Source organism: Sceloporus undulatus, chromosome 5 (assembly GCF_019175285.1).
Source record: "Sceloporus undulatus isolate JIND9_A2432 ecotype Alabama chromosome 5, SceUnd_v1.1, whole genome shotgun sequence".
Lineage (NCBI taxonomy): Eukaryota > Metazoa > Chordata > Lepidosauria > Squamata > Phrynosomatidae > Sceloporus > Sceloporus undulatus.
The window spans coordinates 103,904,943-103,922,033 of record NC_056526.1 but is presented as its reverse complement, the minus strand read 5'-3'; the positions used below and the strand labels follow the sequence as shown (position 1 = coordinate 103,922,033).

The 17,091-nt window shown below is 38.3% G+C and overlaps 1 long non-coding RNA gene across 2 annotated transcripts in view; it reads left to right on the top strand.

The window, feature by feature from the left end:
* Positions 1-17,091, top strand: part of LOC121930991 — a 140,591-nt gene that overhangs the window by 76,941 nt on the left and 46,559 nt on the right. The window lies entirely within an intron of this gene.

Below are 17,091 nucleotides of genomic sequence, written 5' to 3'. Positions count from 1 at the left end.
CGGGCACGTGGTAGGGTTTCTGAGCGTGTAAATGCTCAGCCCCTGCGCAACCCTAGTTCAGGCCCAGGCCAGCACAAAGTGCTGGTCTGTCCAGGCCCACGATTAAAAACAGATTAAATCCAGTTAAAATATAATACTATAAAATCATTAAAATACATGCATAAGAGGTCATATACAGATTAAAAAGTCATGATTTAAAATTGACTGGATAGGCCTGCCATAAGAGATATGTATTTAATGCTGTTTTAAATGCCATCAACATTTTCAGCTGTTGTCTCTTTTCCAGCAGGTCATTCCACAGTCTAGGGGCAGCAGATGAAAAGGTCCTCTGGGAAAACATTGCCAGTCTAGTCCTGGCCAGTTGGAGCAAACATTTCCCAGAGGACCTGAGTGTACAGAGCAGATTGAACAGGAGAAGTCCATCCTGTAGGCTCCTCCTGGATAAGATGCAAAGGATCATCAAAAGAGTTGCAAAATTGCCTTCTTACTGCTAGTAAAGCTATGAACTTTTCCATTTAAAAGGGGGAATTCTTCCAAATTCAGGAGGCATATGCCACCCCTAGTCCTGGGAAAGTTGTTCTCCATCATCCCCATGCTAGACTTATGTGGTAGCAGTGTTGAGTCTGCTATATCCTCTGAAATCTAACATGTTTAATTCAGACAGCTTCCCATCTATTCCAGGGCATGTCTGCTCAGCTGCAACAACAGCTCAGGCTACAGAGTTTAGCATCATGCAACAGATTCCTGGGCTCTAAGTTCAACATCCTCTAATTTCCTAGCTACAAATCACTGACTGGATAGAATGGTATGGACCAGATGAGAAGCTGCTGTGGCCACATCCAGCCAAGGACCTCTAGTCTTATCCCAATAAATGTTGTTACTGTTATTGAAAATTATATACTTTTTACTGTTGAACTACAAGCTGTTTGACCAGAGGTGGCTTTGGATTTCCTTTGAAATGAAATTTCAGTGGCAAGTCTTTTCTAAAGGAAGACAGATTAAAATATTTAAAGTGTACAATTGCTTCATGAATGCCAACATTTAATAATTTATTACCTTGTTGAAATTATTAAAAACAAAAGGAAAGTAACCAGTAAGCTTCAACCGGCTTTTTAAAAAAGGCATTAGGAAATCTAATGTTTGGTGATAGATCCTGTCTAACGTATATGAATATCTTTAAGGCTGCATTCAATTTACATAAAGGCAAACAATTTGTAGCATTTTAGGAAAAGTATGATATTGTTTAGACTGCCAGTGAGGATTTTGTCTCTCATCTCCTGTCTAGACAATCAGGCGGTTTCCTTAAAATGTTAAAAATTGCCTCCTATTACCAAGGCCGAAAAGCCTGTTTCTGAGTAATTGTCTCACTCTTTTGTGCTGCACTACAACCAAGGCTTTTATTTTGGTCTATAAATGGCAGTATTGATTGCTAAGCCCACTTAAAGGGAACTTCAATTGGCACAATTATAATCCATTATAAAAATACAGCATTTTAGAAACATCAGCTCCAAACCCTAAAAACACATAAATTTAGCTGCCTGTGAGTTTATTTGGTGACACATTTATGAAATTGCTCATGTGCTCATACTATTTTTCTTCCCCCCTCCCTTTTATTTTTCTTTTTAATTTCATACTCTACACGTCATTTAGTAAGCTTCAGAGGTTTCTCTGAATATTTCATAGAATCTATTGACAGAGACTTTTATTGGAATAGGTTTACCTTGTGTTATGGGCCATACTATTCCATTGTGTGAAACAAAACGAGCGCTTTTTCTAAATCTTTCTAGATGTTGTCTTAGTGGTCATCCGGGCGACTGTTGTGGAGAGTATCTGAAAGAGGCACAGTTTAAATTTGATACAGAAAAAGAAATTGCCCTGAGTTTTGGAGCTGACTGGGAAAGACTGGTTTAAAAAACTTGCTGGCTTTCAAAGAGACCTCTGAGATTCTGGATTGATATAGTATGGGGTAGTAATGCTACACTTATGCCCCTATATATTTCCTATCTTCTGCAAATGTAAATATATAATGTTTACAGAAACACTGTTAAGTAGCTTCTTTCCTTCTTTAACTAAATTATAAAGATGTTTTGGAGCATCCTAAATCGTGGGGGGGGGGGGGTGTCTTGCATCAAGAAAACTGTATGTTGCAGCTGGTGAGAGATTTGTCCCATGAATGTTTTGAGTGTGCTTTTATACTATTTGTTTGTTTGTATTTTTAAAAAATAGCTTTTCTTTCTCAGAGACCTGAAACAGCTGGAAAAAATGTGAAGTTGTGTTATAGTGAATCAGGCCTTTAGTCCCATGCAGGACCCACTCAGAAGAAGCTTCCTAGCCTTCTTGCCTGAGTGTCTGTCTGAACTGGACACTGGGGTAGTGAAGGATTGAACCTGTGCAAAACTCCATGCTCTGGAAAACACACAAAGGGGTAACAAAGTACAATAACATCAAAAATCCACAAAACACTGATATTGTTATTGGGCCCCTCCTCCTCCTGGCCAGGAAATAAAGATTTTTTAAGATCCACAGTGAGCAAAACAAAAAGAGAGGTGCATTAAAAAAAATCTCTTTTTGTCTTGCAACTAGAACTTTAAAATTCTTTCTTTCCTGGAATACCCACATAGCCAGAAGGAGGAGGGGCCCACCTGCATGAATTTCCCTTCAGAACCACCTGAGAACAGCCACATCTTGAAAAAAATCCAGATTTGGAACTAACAATGTCTTAGTCTTTTTCTTTCTCCTGTATGATTTTTAATGTCTTTGCCTGAAGAAGAAGCCAGTAAAGGCTGAAAGTATTAATTTTTTTGCATTTGATTGGTCCAATAAAAGTATCACTCTTTTGTGGATTTTGGATGGTCTGCGTTATCTTATCCTATACTGGATCCTCCCACCCCTAAAATACTCCTAGACCTGCAATTGAGGTATGTGGCTGACACCCCCATTGCATGTTAAGTCCAAATATGTTGCCACATGCTTTGCATTACTCATATCCAGATAAGGTGGGTGGGGATGGAGGAGGAAAGGACTTCATTGTGCCCACAGTGGATCTTCTCCTGCATAAACAGGTGTGCGGATACATATTTCAGTATGCACAGGAAGGGATGGATTGCACTCATTAGTTTTTCTCCTTTTTTAAAATTACACTTGACCTGAACTTGTGAAGTACTGGAAATGCCCCCCCCCCATTTTTATTTTTGGGGAGTGAATGAGAGTAATTTTCAGGTGGGGTGTCACCAACAACCCCAGACTCTTTATTACTGGTGGTCACTATATTCAATTCGTCATAATCATAATCCCTCAGAATGATGTTGCATTGGGATGTGTTGCATAATGGAAATTAAAAATTCAGCAACAGTTAAGACTGCTAAGCTCCTTGTCCAAAAAATTAGTTAAGAAATTCCTCTTGTTGACTGGATGTGTGTAGATCAGTAGAACAGAGCAGGAGCTCAGATCAGACCTACAACATTTTTAATTTAAAAGAAGACTCAAAGGAGAAGTTTCTTTCTTTTAATCTGCATGAACATTAACTATTAGTCACCCTACTCAGGATCAGCAAGGATCAGAATGTAAATGTTCGAAATATCAAATCATTAAATGATTGCAAAACAGGTTTGATAACATTGCACACTTGTCCCATATCTTTTAATCCAACCCTGGGATTTTTAATCCAACCCTTTTAATAAAACCCAAGGGAGTACTTTTGTTTTGCATGTATATGCTATGTTCTCAGATGCCTTCCTATACAGTAAAGCAGTGTGTATTGAAAGCACCCATCTTTCCTCAAAATAAACATTATCTGACCTCTGGACTCTGGAAGACTATCAAAGACCTTGGCAGGACATCAGACAGTCTCTTAATATAACTTTCCTGCTATTTGTGGAAGTCCCATCTCAGTGTCATGGAGGGGAGGGGTTGACTGGGCTGAGGAGAGTTGGGGGTGACAGCTTAGATTTGCATCCTCCTTCCGGAAGCCTTTTCAGTCACCCAGCCCATTATGCACCTTGGCATGCTTTTATAGCTTAAGGAGTCCTTTTCAGAGGGAAGGTAGAACTCTGGGGAAAGTCAGAGCATGTCAGGAAAAATGAAGACCAAGGTACAGTGCTACTTTCCTCTTGTTATTGCATGTACATTTCATTTGCTATACATTGTTGGCTTTATTAATGAAAGTGTCTAGCATAATAATACATGTTTATCACTTTTTCATTTATTACAAGTAATAAAACAGACACTAGTCCTGAGTGTGAAGTTTACCTCTAAGTAAGTCATCTTTAACGTGGATTTACAGGGCAAGTAGATAAAGTATACTTAGAAGATTCTTTTAAACATTGAAGGAGTATCATGATAGATTTCTAGCAACAAAATATGGCAAAACTGCTATTCAAAAATATCCTGTTGAGTTCAGTGGGACTTCAAATCAATGGAGTATAGAATTGGAACACTAAAAGTGAGGGTTCAGTTCCAATCAATACACTCCAATTAAGATATTGTCCTTTCATTTTTAATTGTAATTTTTTAAATTTAGAATTTAACAATTCTATTTTTCAATAGGGAAAGTTAAACATATGCTTAAAGGGGACTTAATTATACTTTGCAATAGCTAAATAGGATATGATCACAATGTACTTTAATATTCTGACCTTCTTAGGATAATAAATATATTGGTCCAAATCCATTATAGTGGACTCATTGAATCAGCAGGACTTTAAGTCAATATTTGTTTAAGTTCCATTGATTTAATAGTTCTTTAGCTGAGGATAACAACTGGATTTGGTCCAGAGATATTCTCTTCGCTCAGTTTTATTGTGCTTACATTTTGTTGTCACTTGAAAAGAAAATAGCACATTACTCCCAAGAACATTGACTGTTCCATTGATCTCAGCAAAAACACTGAGTAAATATATTTTGAATTATGGATAGGTCTTTCATGTTTGTTTACAGTTGCCTATATGTTTCAGCATTCAGCCATGCAATTTCTTAAAAACCTTGCAATGCACAGAGAGAAGGAAAGAGTTCACTAAAGAGGGGAGACTATGGCCTGTTACAGACTGCCAAAATAAATCTGCTTTGGGTCTCTTTGGAGGTATGCTGTTTAAATGATGCATGCACCCTAAGAATCCGGAAACTGCACCAAAGCTGCACCCCAGTGCTTAGGAATGGAGTGTGGCTTTGGCGCGACCTCCAGACTCTTAGGACCCATGCATCATTTAAATAGCATACCTCCAAAGAGACCCGAAGCAGCTTCATTTTGGCAGTCTGTAACAGGCCTATGTTTTAACATGAATAGAAGCCTGTTCAGCTTTTGACAGAGAAGCTGCTAAATTTATTGTAACAGAAAAGTGCATGCTGGCTTCACCTAGTAAGCTGACCAGGCAATTGCTGAGGACCACATGACTACAAATTCCATACTAATTAGAAGTTCTCTCAAGAGAGAACACACTTTCTCTTCTCATCAAAGAGCCTTGGATAAGAAGATCTGAAGTATGGGAACAATTGTACTTCCCCTTGTTGCAGCTCTTTTCTTGCTCCATAAGTGAATGCAGTAAATATATTTGTTTACTTGTAGAAAGCAGGGAAATGGGGGATTTAGTAGTGAAGACTATATAGAAACCGGCATGAGAGGTCTCCAGGGCCCATCTTCTACTGATGGTTTTGATTGGTCTGCACCCAAGGTTTTCCCAGTTGTAGCCCATTTTAAAGGCAACAAAATTGATTTTCTTCTATTTCAAGTAAATAACTTGAATTAGTCATTATGGAAAAACAATTGGGGCAGAAGCAAAAATTAAACACCTTTACATTTCATTATCTTTAATGGGAAAAAGTGAAATATATGCTATATTTTTTCATGGGAAACAACAGCAATGAAAAGAGCAACACTATTGGTTGTATGGGGTTCACATTTCCTTCCCTTCCCCAAAATTAATTTCATTGCTGTTTCATTAATTTATTAATGTACCTTCTAGGTTCCTGTTTTTAAAAGAAATTGATTAGGTTTAGTATTTGTGATTTAATGTGTGGGTTTTTTTTATTTCGTTTGCAATTTTTTTGGTCATTGCATGCATGTTATTAAAGCTATAGAAGTAACACATATTTTATCCATTTTTAATCAGTCAATAAAGAGGGTTGTGTTGCATTTGTGAGAAGGTAACCTGTTACATTTGAAATAGCTCTAAACTTGCAGCACGGTTCTATGCATGTGTATCCAAAAGAAAGTCTCACTAACTACAGGACGTAGCCCAAAGTGAATATATTATACACTTCATATGGGATTGCAACTGCTGTAATAATATTAACCTGAGCCAGTACTATAGGACATTAGTCTTTGGAGTTTTTAAACCTTCATTGAACACTTTACATGTTGATTTATATCCTGAATAATTGGTCAGCAGTAGCTGGAGTCTGGCCATGGTTTTATTAGTTGTGAAAGACAAGTTGACTAGGATGAGAACCCAAAATACGTAATTCAGAAGAAATAAATTGTTTACAAACAAATTCTTCTCGTGAAAACTATGGCACTGGGCATCCACCAGGCAACAGAATTTTATGAATATGAGAATGTATGAGGATGTTAAGCCTTGATGTGTGTACTGTATGTATACAGTGGAAATAGAAGCAGGAAATATAAGTGAGAAGTGTGGAGGATGCCAATCCAAATCCCACCATGGCCATTGGACACTGCCAGCCTGGATCCCACTTATCTCTCACCTCTAGTCACACCAACCAGTACAGGAGGCCTGATGCTCCAACCAACCCAGCCTGTGGTCCTTGGTGACAAGATGTTTGCCCGTCCCTGCAGAAGACACATACTAACAATGACCCACCATTGCTCATACAGTACTTCTAATTGCAGTGGAGGTAATTAGTGAGGTACACAGGGTCTGTGAGAGAAAGAACAGCATGTGTTGCTATCCCTGATCAAAACCAATATACATCTCACAGATGCAGTTCATACAAGATAGACCCTAGAAAGGAGATATATATAGTCGTTGTTTGGGGTAACAGTTTGGGACAGTGGTCTGTGGATCCTTGGAAAGTTACCAGTAAAGTTTCATTTAAAATGGTGAGTGCCTTGCTGAAATATAACTTACCCACCACTACTGATCTTTCTTGGCAATACATAGCCCCATGAGAGTATTGTGTATTTTAAGAATATGTCACAGTTCTTGAACAATACTTTATATGAACTAAGTATGGTAAGAACATATGATATGAAATACTCTAGGCTTCTGTAGCAAACAGTGCAACATAGAGGATGCAGTAAGGAAGAGTGGAATTCATAATCTGTGCTCATCCTCCCATGCATGAAAAACGGCAAAGATTATTCCGTATGGAAAATTTTTACTGGCAGCATGTGGCTTCTCCCAAAGAGCCATATAATTGGTGAAAATTTTGCATTTGACCCTCATAGACTAGTATTTTTATCTCAATATCACAGAGGTGGGTTAGGCTTAGAGAGAAGGGCCTTGTTGTGTTGTTATCCAGTGAGTCTGCAACTGAAGCAAGGAATTATTTGAATCAGAAACTTTCCTTTTCATTTGGTTTCCTTCTCCTAGTGCTGTTCTGCACTTTATATTGCCACAGTTCCAGCCCTAGAATCATCAAGTCCTCCCTTTCTGCAGCTTCCTGTACTGTCTCTCCTGAGCCTCCATGTATTCATCATGCATACACATTTGAGAGTACAAGGAGTTCTTGAGCATGGAGACATATCTGAAATCAGCAGCTTGTCTCAGCTTACCATTACAACTTCTACATATACATTGTTTTAGGGTCTTCAATATTGCAGTGGCCTTAATTCTGGAGGGAGATTCTCTTTTTTCTTTCTTTCTTTTGGTGCTAAGAGTTGTTGCCGTTTGAGAGAGTACACTCCATTCAAAAAGGCACAAGCGTCAGACCACCACCATCCTATCTCTCTTTTTCTTGTAGTGTCTGTGCCAGTTCAAGAGCATTTGGTTGAGAGACAGATGTTCTTACTCTCATCCATCTGGAGCAGTATTAGAAGATGTTAAATTTCCAGAGCTTTAGATTTTAGTGAGTTGAATTAACCTGCAAAATTAATGAATAAAATAAATATTTTAATAATGTGGACAGAGACCTGTAATGTTGACATAATCCTTTATGATGTATCCAAGCAAATCACAGATAAACAGTGGTGAGTCATGTGTAATAAATTTTGCGGAACTATTTAACTAATAGGCAAAATCAGAAATAGGGAACATGTCACTTTTCAGATGTTGTTAGACTGCAACTCCCATCTAGGAGCTATAGACAATGGTGAAAAGTGATGGGAATGACAATCCAATATCTAAAGGCACTGGTAGCTGATGGTCCAAATAGGGAGGTCCTCTCCTCCTTCATCTCCAACATGGGACAACCTCTTTTTGCACTACAAGCCATTTGCTATGGAAGGCTACACATTTGCTACTCTACATTTAGCAATAACAAAATAGATCAGCCCTTGAGCCTTTAACTGGTTTCATAGTTCTGTTTCCACTGCAATCTCAGAATTTTAAAATGGCATCCCGATTGAAGTATTAAGGTTTCTAGAAGATTATTGTGTGTCAGGAAAGGTGCCGCCAAGTCCATCCTCCTCCTCCTCCTCCTCCTCCTCCTCCTCTGTCTGGCCCTTTGCTCAAGAGAAAGCCAAGTAGTGGAGGAGCATTGTAAGTGTTCACCCATCCTCATCCTCCACCTGGTCTTCTCAGGAGAAGGCCAAGCAGTGAAGGAGCCTTGAAGTCGTTCCATATCCTCATGGGCTGCATGAAATCCTTTGGCATGCGTCTCCCAGGCTGTATGTTATGCAGACCTGGTCTAAATTCAGTTGATTATCCCAACTGAAGTGAATACATTGACTCAATGGGATTTACATGAGTGCTGATTTACTATTTAGTATAGTTGGGACTAGCAATTGGATTTAGGCCTTCTGAGGTTTAGTGTGGTGTAGTGGATTGAGCATTGGACTAGGGTCCAAAACACACTGAAGAAATAACCCAGTTTGAGTCCCTTTTAACTCAATGCCAGGGGATTCTGGGAACTGTAGTATTATGAGACATTTAGCCTTCTTTGGCACTTTACAGACCGCCCAAAAAGGGCGGTCTGATGGCGCCTCCGTTTCCACTGCCAGGAAGCCTCAGCCTCCAAATGGCGAGGGTTCCTGGTGGCGGAAAAAGAAGCCGCAAAAAGCAGCTTCTTTTTCCGCCACGCTTGTGATGCCGCAAGGCACCAATGGTGCACTTGCGGCGTCATAAGTGAGCCGCGACGTGCAGACGCTAAGCGGCCGGCACGTCAAGATGGCGGCGCCCATGTAGAATGGGTGCCCCCATTTTGTACGCACTCGGTGCGTACTAGGGTTAGGGGCGCCCAGAAAGGTACTAGGGTGCCCGTGCGGAACAGGCCCTAGTCAGAGAGCTATGGTGCCACAATAAACTATAATTCCCAGGGTTCCCTGAGCCAAGGCAGTGAGCCAGTGCAGTTAAAGCAATCCCAAACTAGATTGTTTCTGCAATGTGTTTTGGACCTAAGACTCTGGAAAACGTGATTCGAATCCCTCTCGGGCACAGGATCCCACTGCATGACCATAAGCAGTATCCTTTCAGCTTCAGTGGGAGGAAAACTCAAGACCCCTCCAAACAAATCTTGTCAAGAAATCCCCCGTGATAGGTTCGCCTTAGAGTTGCCATATGTCAAAAATGACTTCAAGGCACACAACAACAACAACAAAAGGGTAAATTGATTGAAAGTTGTATTAAAGATAAAATGTTCAAGTTAAAATGATCAAGTACATAGCACAAGTCATGCTGAAAAGATTTGGCATGGTTTTATGCAAGGCTAAGTCCCACATTACTCATTTTGGGGACTCCTTTGAAAGGGTCAACAACCATTTAAATAAAGGTTATGCTGTAGATATTGTGTACTTGAATGTTCAAAAGGCTTTTGACCAAATCCTCCACCAAAGACTTGTGAGAAACCTGGTAAATCATGGGATAATAGGAGATGCTTATGGATATGTAACTGGTTAGAGAACTGAAAATAATTACTGTATACAGTGCACCCTTGTTATACGCTGAAGTTTGGTTCCAAGATCCCCTGTGTATAACAAAATCCATGGATGCTCAAGTCCCATTAAATATAATGACATAGCAAAATAGTGTCCCTTGTAAAAAATGGACACTCAAGGGTTGATATTTGAAATTTATACTTTTTAAAAATATTTTCAAACCGTGGATGCTTGAATCTGTGTACAAAAAAATCGGTGTATAAGAAGGGCCGACTGTATACTCGTCTATAAGTCTAAAAATGTATGCCCAAAAATTGACCCCAAAATCTCAGGTCAACTTATTTAAAGGTCAGTATGGTAATGTGATAGCAGTTCTTTCAGATTTCCCCATGCGGTAGGAAGAGAGTTTCTTTTTTCTCTTGAGACAAGCAGAAAGAGTCCCAGGTGATTAATTGCTGTTAAACAGAGTCCCTCTCATGCCTATGCAAAGTGGAAGCAAAGTTGAAATGCTGAAGCAAAAAGCCTCATTTAAAATCTCTCTCACTGTGCGCACACATATACACACTGAAGGAGCCCCCAAGTTTTACCCTCGACTTAGCCATGGGTAATGGCAAAATACATAAATTTGACCCCAAAACCTGCCCTCGACGTATACATGAGATCGACTTATATTCGAGTATATACAGTAGAAATAAATAGACAATTCTCACAGTGGAAGAATTACTCAGCATGAGGAGGGCAGGCTTGCTTAAAACACTAAATTATATTGCGTGGTTAAAACACAGTATTCCAAAAGGATCTCTTCACATTAGGAAATGGGCATTAAAATGTCACTTTAGAGTGTGGTGTAGGGAAGTTTAAAGTAATGCAAACTGGAGCAAAAAAATTCTAACCTTTATGCTGCTGGAGTCTGATCTAGCAGTGCTCTTCTTAATGCTCTTATTTGCATCTACCTCTTCAAAATATCATGCTCTTAAAAATATCCCTTATAGAGAGAAAAATCACTTTAGGCAAACATACAGAAAGGGTTAATACTGATAACTTAGATTTAATGCATCATATGATGTATTTAAAATCCATCTTTATCCTGCCAAGAATTTATTAATGTCGTTAGAAAGTAGAAGTGGCTGTGTTTCCTAGACAATGAAAAAAGAACCCCTGACTCTTATCAGAAAATATTAATAATATTTATTAATATTATTAATTAATATTAATATTAATATTAATTAATATTAATATTAATTAATATCTTTAATTAAAATTTATTGTTAAACATGTTTGGCCACTTCTGCAACAACGTATGTGGACTCATCTGTCCTGCTGGAGTTGTGCCTATTTGTGTCTATAGTTAAATTTGGAACAGTGTCTAGAGATTACAAGCAAAATCATCTGGCATGGATAAACACTTTCAGTGTCAGATATTATATTGCTAAAGATATTATCAAATGAAAATTTAATTGGTATGAAGAGAAAGCTTAGTTCTATAAATTTTAATCTGTTAAATCAGTAGATTAATCAACTAAAGTGTTGATTATTTAGCAGAGACAAATTTTAATTGGCAACAGTTATCCATTTTCCCAGAGTAACAGCAACCCTTGCTTATTTTAGTTCTGGTGTGTTTTCTGTAATAGGAAGTTTAAAAGGAAATATAAAGATAAACTTTCCTTTCCACAGTTGAGAGTAACTGGTTTATTAAGGCTACAGTGCTGTACGCTGATCTTTGGGAGAAAGCCTGATTGAACTTAATCGTACTTCCTTATCAGTGTGGCATGTGTTTCCACTGTAAATTGCAAGATATTTCATTGTCCCTTCAGCATCTAAAAAAGCACGCAACATTAAACAATTTGTATTACGCAAATATTGACTTGAAATAAAGCTTATATAAAGCAAATATATTCAAATAAGGGTGGATTATTAGCTATACAGTTAGAAGCAGAAATCAACCCTAGAAATAGTTAAACAGATTTTGGATTTAATGGTTGCAATCCAGGAAAAGCTGTTTGTGGCAAAGTCCTGTTGAAATCGCTGTAACTTAATATAGCCATGGAAAGCCCACTGGGTGACCTGGGGCGAGTCACATACTCTTAACCCCAGAAAACCCCGTGATAGGTTTGATTTAGGATCACCATAATTTGGGAAAAACTTGAAAGGCACACAACAACGCTCTACTAATTTTCTTTCTTAGTAGCTTTGCTTTGCAGATATATAACAATGCCTAGTATGCTTACATCCAACCTCCTTTGAATATATTTAAAAGTGACCCTTGTTAAAAAAAAATACTCCTTTTCTACAGGTAAATTGCCATATTCTGATTATAATACAGTAGATGTAAATGCTATTCCAATAAACATGACCTTATTTAACTTGCATGAACCTCTTCCATAGGAACCTTATAGCACTTTGTGAAATCTGGAAGAGAGAATGGGTAAAATAATAGTTTTCTAACATGGGATAAGTTTAAGATGCAGTGAGATTTTGAATCCAAGGGATTTTAATTAGTTGAAGATGTAGAGAAATCAGCTGAATCATTTTCATGTTTATACTAATATTTCTTTGACTTGGTTTGATGCCTATAGAAGAAAAGATATAGAGCAGGTGTGCAAATATTTTTGCAAAGCTCAAAAGTCATCCAGATTTTCTAGAAATCAGCAGGGAGGGAGGTGAATATGCCAATGAAAGGCAGATGTCTGCTTTTGCTGGAGTATCCTGATCTCCCTCCATTTTCAGGAAGTGATGAGCTGAAAAGTGCTGTAGCTCCAGACTGCCTAGAAATAAAATAGGCGCTTCACTGAACTGGGAGTTATCTGTGTTGCTGCTGACAGTGAATGAGATAAGAGAAAGGCATTGTGCACATGTTCACAGCTACCCTTTTTATTCATACTACATATTTTTACAGTTGAGAAGTGGGAACGAAGATAAGTGGAATTAATAGCAATCTGAATGGACTAAAAATAGGCAGAGGGAGTGGAAAAGAGAGCGAGAACAAAAGAAGGTAGATTTAAGAAGATAGGATTTTAAAATCATGGATGGAATATTTTATTTGTGTGTGTGTGTGTGAGAGAGAGAGAGAGAGAGAGAGAGACAGAGAGAAACAGAGAGAGACAGAGAGAGAGATTATTGGAAAGAAAGACATAAGAAACAGAGGTGTTGATTCAGATTAGTCCTGTGCAGAACAGTGGATGTGGATAGATAAAAAAACTTTTCAAGCAATCTAGGTGGCAATCATCAAGCCTAATTTTAAGCCACCACTGGGCCTTTGTGTCCTGTGTGTATTGTGTATTGATTACAGCATAGAAAGTTGGATTTTTCTGCAAAGATTATAAAGGAAACTAAGGTTAAAATCCATGCTGAATAATGGCTTCACTAGTTTGCTGTAGACAACACCACTCCTAGCCTCACCAGATTCATTGGGTTGCATCACAAATATGTATGCATCACTTCATTTCTTATCATGATGTTTGAGTTGATATTAAGCAGTATTAACATTCTGTATGCAGCAATTTGTTTCTGTGATGGCTCATTCACACTTGCAAGTTATCCTTTCTTCCACTTACTCAAGCGATGAATGAACTTTTTTTGAAGAAGCCCATAGTGTTGTTAGGAAGCTAAGATCACAATCTGAAAACTGGGTAGATACATATGTGAAATTTAATAAACTGGAATAAATTCTAGAGGATCTGTTGTAGTACTCACAGAGAGTTTTGTGACACCTTAAAGACAAGGTATTTATGGGTTGTACTCTACAACACTTCGTTACACAAGATTCTTAATTGTTATTAGAACTCAATTTAAAAGATAACGCTTCTTTTAACTTCTTTCCTACTAAATAAACAAGAAACTAAATCAAAATATTCTGTCCCTCAGTTTATAAGGTTTCACAAAAATGTTGACAAGGCAATAGTATAGACAAGGTTAAGTGAAGAAGTAGACTGCCATCTGCCACCCATTCATCTTGGATTGGGCGCAAAGCTTTCAAGTCACAGAGAAAGACTTACAGGCAAGATTCAGTTTTAGTAGGGGGTTTTTTCCCTGTCTTCTTAAAAGTAATGCACATAGGACTCAGGATTATTCCACATATGACTTAGCTACAAACATGGGGTGGCCGCTGACTTGACGCATTGGAGAGGAGAAGCCAATATCAGTTGTTCTAGATGGGAATCAAAGCCCTTCTAGTGCAATCCACTGTTTTCAGTAGTGACCGACTTGATGCCTTGAGAAACTCTTATCCAGAGTACAAAGACAACTGCTATGACATATTCATTGCCAGGATCCAGCATTCAAAGAGATACTGCCACATCAGGAACAAGTGTAACAGCTGTACCAGCCTCAACTAGCCAAAAGTACTACTGTCTGCAGACACCATCTGGCCATCCAAGTGTAAAACTTAGTCCAGGAGCATCCCTAGTCTATAAACATCCTTCAAAGGGATAACTAAAATACAATAAAATAAAACATATACTGTTTCATCTTCAGAAAATAGTTGAGGTGAGCGTGATTCATGATGTATGTTGATTGCTTATGTAAAATAATAATAATAATTTTATATATATTTCCTGCCTCTCCCTGCAGATTGAGGCGGGATCATATCAATAAAACAACACAATACAGTATAAAAATATAGTCAATAAAATAATAACATTAGTACAATAAAATAGCTAGACCATTGTCTAATCATCCAATAATCATCCAAATTGATCTCAAATGTGCCCTAGTTAGTGACATAATAGTTTGGGGTGTATTTAACTGGGAAGAAATCAGAATGCTATTATTTGGAAAATGGACTGAAGCTGAAAAATATTAAAAGGAAAGTATAGCTTGTCTGTTGTTATATTATTCTGAAATAACACATGGATTTTGCTGACTTGGTTTGTCCTATTTGTATTTAACAATCCCTCAAAAGTAACTTAGTGTGTGTACAAAAGAACAAAGGAAGAGCTTGGCTGGAACAGAGCAAAAGTCCCTTTTTAACATTATTTTTCCCAGAGTGGCCAACAGTATACTTTGGGGAAATCTTCAAGACTGTTTCCATGTGGACATCCCCAGGCACATAATTGTTTCTTCCCTCCTCTGGAAGCCCCTGTCATCTGATATGGCTGCCTGCTTAGAACAGGTCTACTTGATGGTGGCCTCTTGGCTGAAATGCTTTTCCCAGGTCTAGTACTATCTTGCTGTCATTTTAGTGAGCTTTTTATTTCTCTGCCCTACACACATTTCTAAGAGCTTTTTATCATGTTGAAATTTGTTTTATCGTGATCTTAACTTTTTAAAAGAATTATTAGACTCTGGCCCAAAACAGATGGGCCAAAAGCACTGCATTCGGGCCGATCCGGGGGCATGGTGTTCAGATGATGGACACTCCCAAAGTTGTGCTGCGGCTGCCTAAGGCAGCCCAAATCCAGCCACAAAAGGAATGTTTAAAAAGCGCTCCTTGCCAGCAGTCTGTTCCGGACTATTGGCAGCGGCCACCCTCGGGACTGCAATGTCTTGTCACTGCAGTGTTGCGCCACTCAGGGCCCGTGCAACGTTGGAATGGCCAGAGGCGGCTCCAAGCCGCCTGTGTGCTTGAAGCTGCTGTTGTGGAATATGCATAAACCTCTTTAAAAATTAGAGTAACAGTAATGCTCTCTAGTGTATGTCTGAGAACACTAGGTGGAAAAAAATGGCTTCCAGGGCTTGCAGGAAGTGCCATTGTCATGAAGAGAAGCCAGGCCATTGCTTATCAATGACATGGCACTTCTCATTTTTCTGTTTATTAATGGAGCAGCAAAATATAATGACTCCATTTAGCTATCATTTCCACTGTGTCCATGTATAACTGCTATTGCTGTTATAGCCAAATGGTCACTGTCAGTGGCAGAACTTAGAAATAGTATATTAAAAATGAATTTTATGCCTAAAAATTCAAGAATAAATTTAAGATTATTTTAATTCTTAAATGCTTGCATCAATACATTTTTGAGTAACAAATAGGATTTCATGTTATTTTAATTTATTCCTTTTGTTGGGGAAGGGGGATAATATGGGGATATTTTTGATCTTTTTTATATAGAGTAATCACATACTGGAGAGCCAGCGTGGTCCAATAGTTTCAGTGTTGGATTAAGAGTTTGTCTACACTGGCAGGAAATCCTGCATTCAAACTATAGCCTTAGCACAGTTTCCTGGGCTGCAGCAACTCTGATAATGCCATATTCACGATGGCAAGATCAGAGTAACCCAAAATAAAAGGGTGGCCCTATGCTGATCACATGTCCTATAGTGCCGAGTATTTCCAGCCATACAGCTGTGTCCTTATTACCAATCCAGATTTTCCAGGCTAATTTGGGGTAAAAGGCAGTTCTTTGTTTCTCCAGATTTTCAGAGAAAATACCCACATTGCCTGCAAATTCTGAGGAATGTCATGTGCCCAGGTTACAGCTGCTATAGGGTGAGAATGGGTTTTCTCACTAGTGTACATATGCCCCAGGACTGTGAGAGACCAGTATTGAATCCCTGCTCAACCATTAAAGCCCATTCAGTGGCCTTGGGCAAAACATACTCTTTCAGCCTCAAAGGAGGACAGCGGTACCCTCTCTCAGAACAAATCTAGTCTGATAGAAAAGCCACAGATTTTGTCCCTGTTCTTTCCAATTTTATACTGGATTAAAGTAAACCAACCTGGGGAGCTGGTATAAAAAGTCTAATTATACCGGGAGCTGACAGAAGATATCTGTGATAAATAAAACACATATGGGTCTCCAAAATAACATGGGAAAGAACAGGAACAAAATCTAGAACTTTCTGGCCTTTTTAAATCAGTCTGGATGCACACCTTGACAAGAAAATCCTGTGAAATATTTCCTTAGGGATGCCATAAGTCAGAACTGACTTAAAGGCAAACAATAATGCTTGTAAGTTTTTGATTTTTGATTGAAATGGTTTTAACTATGTTGTGTTTTAAACTATTATGTTTTAATACTAGTATTATTTAATTATTTTTAACTTTTGTAATTAATGTTTTCATTGTATCTTTTTAAAATTATTGTAAGCTGCTTTGATCCAGTTTTGAGAGAAGGGTGGAATAGAAACTGATAAATATAAATAATAAACAACAACAATCCAGA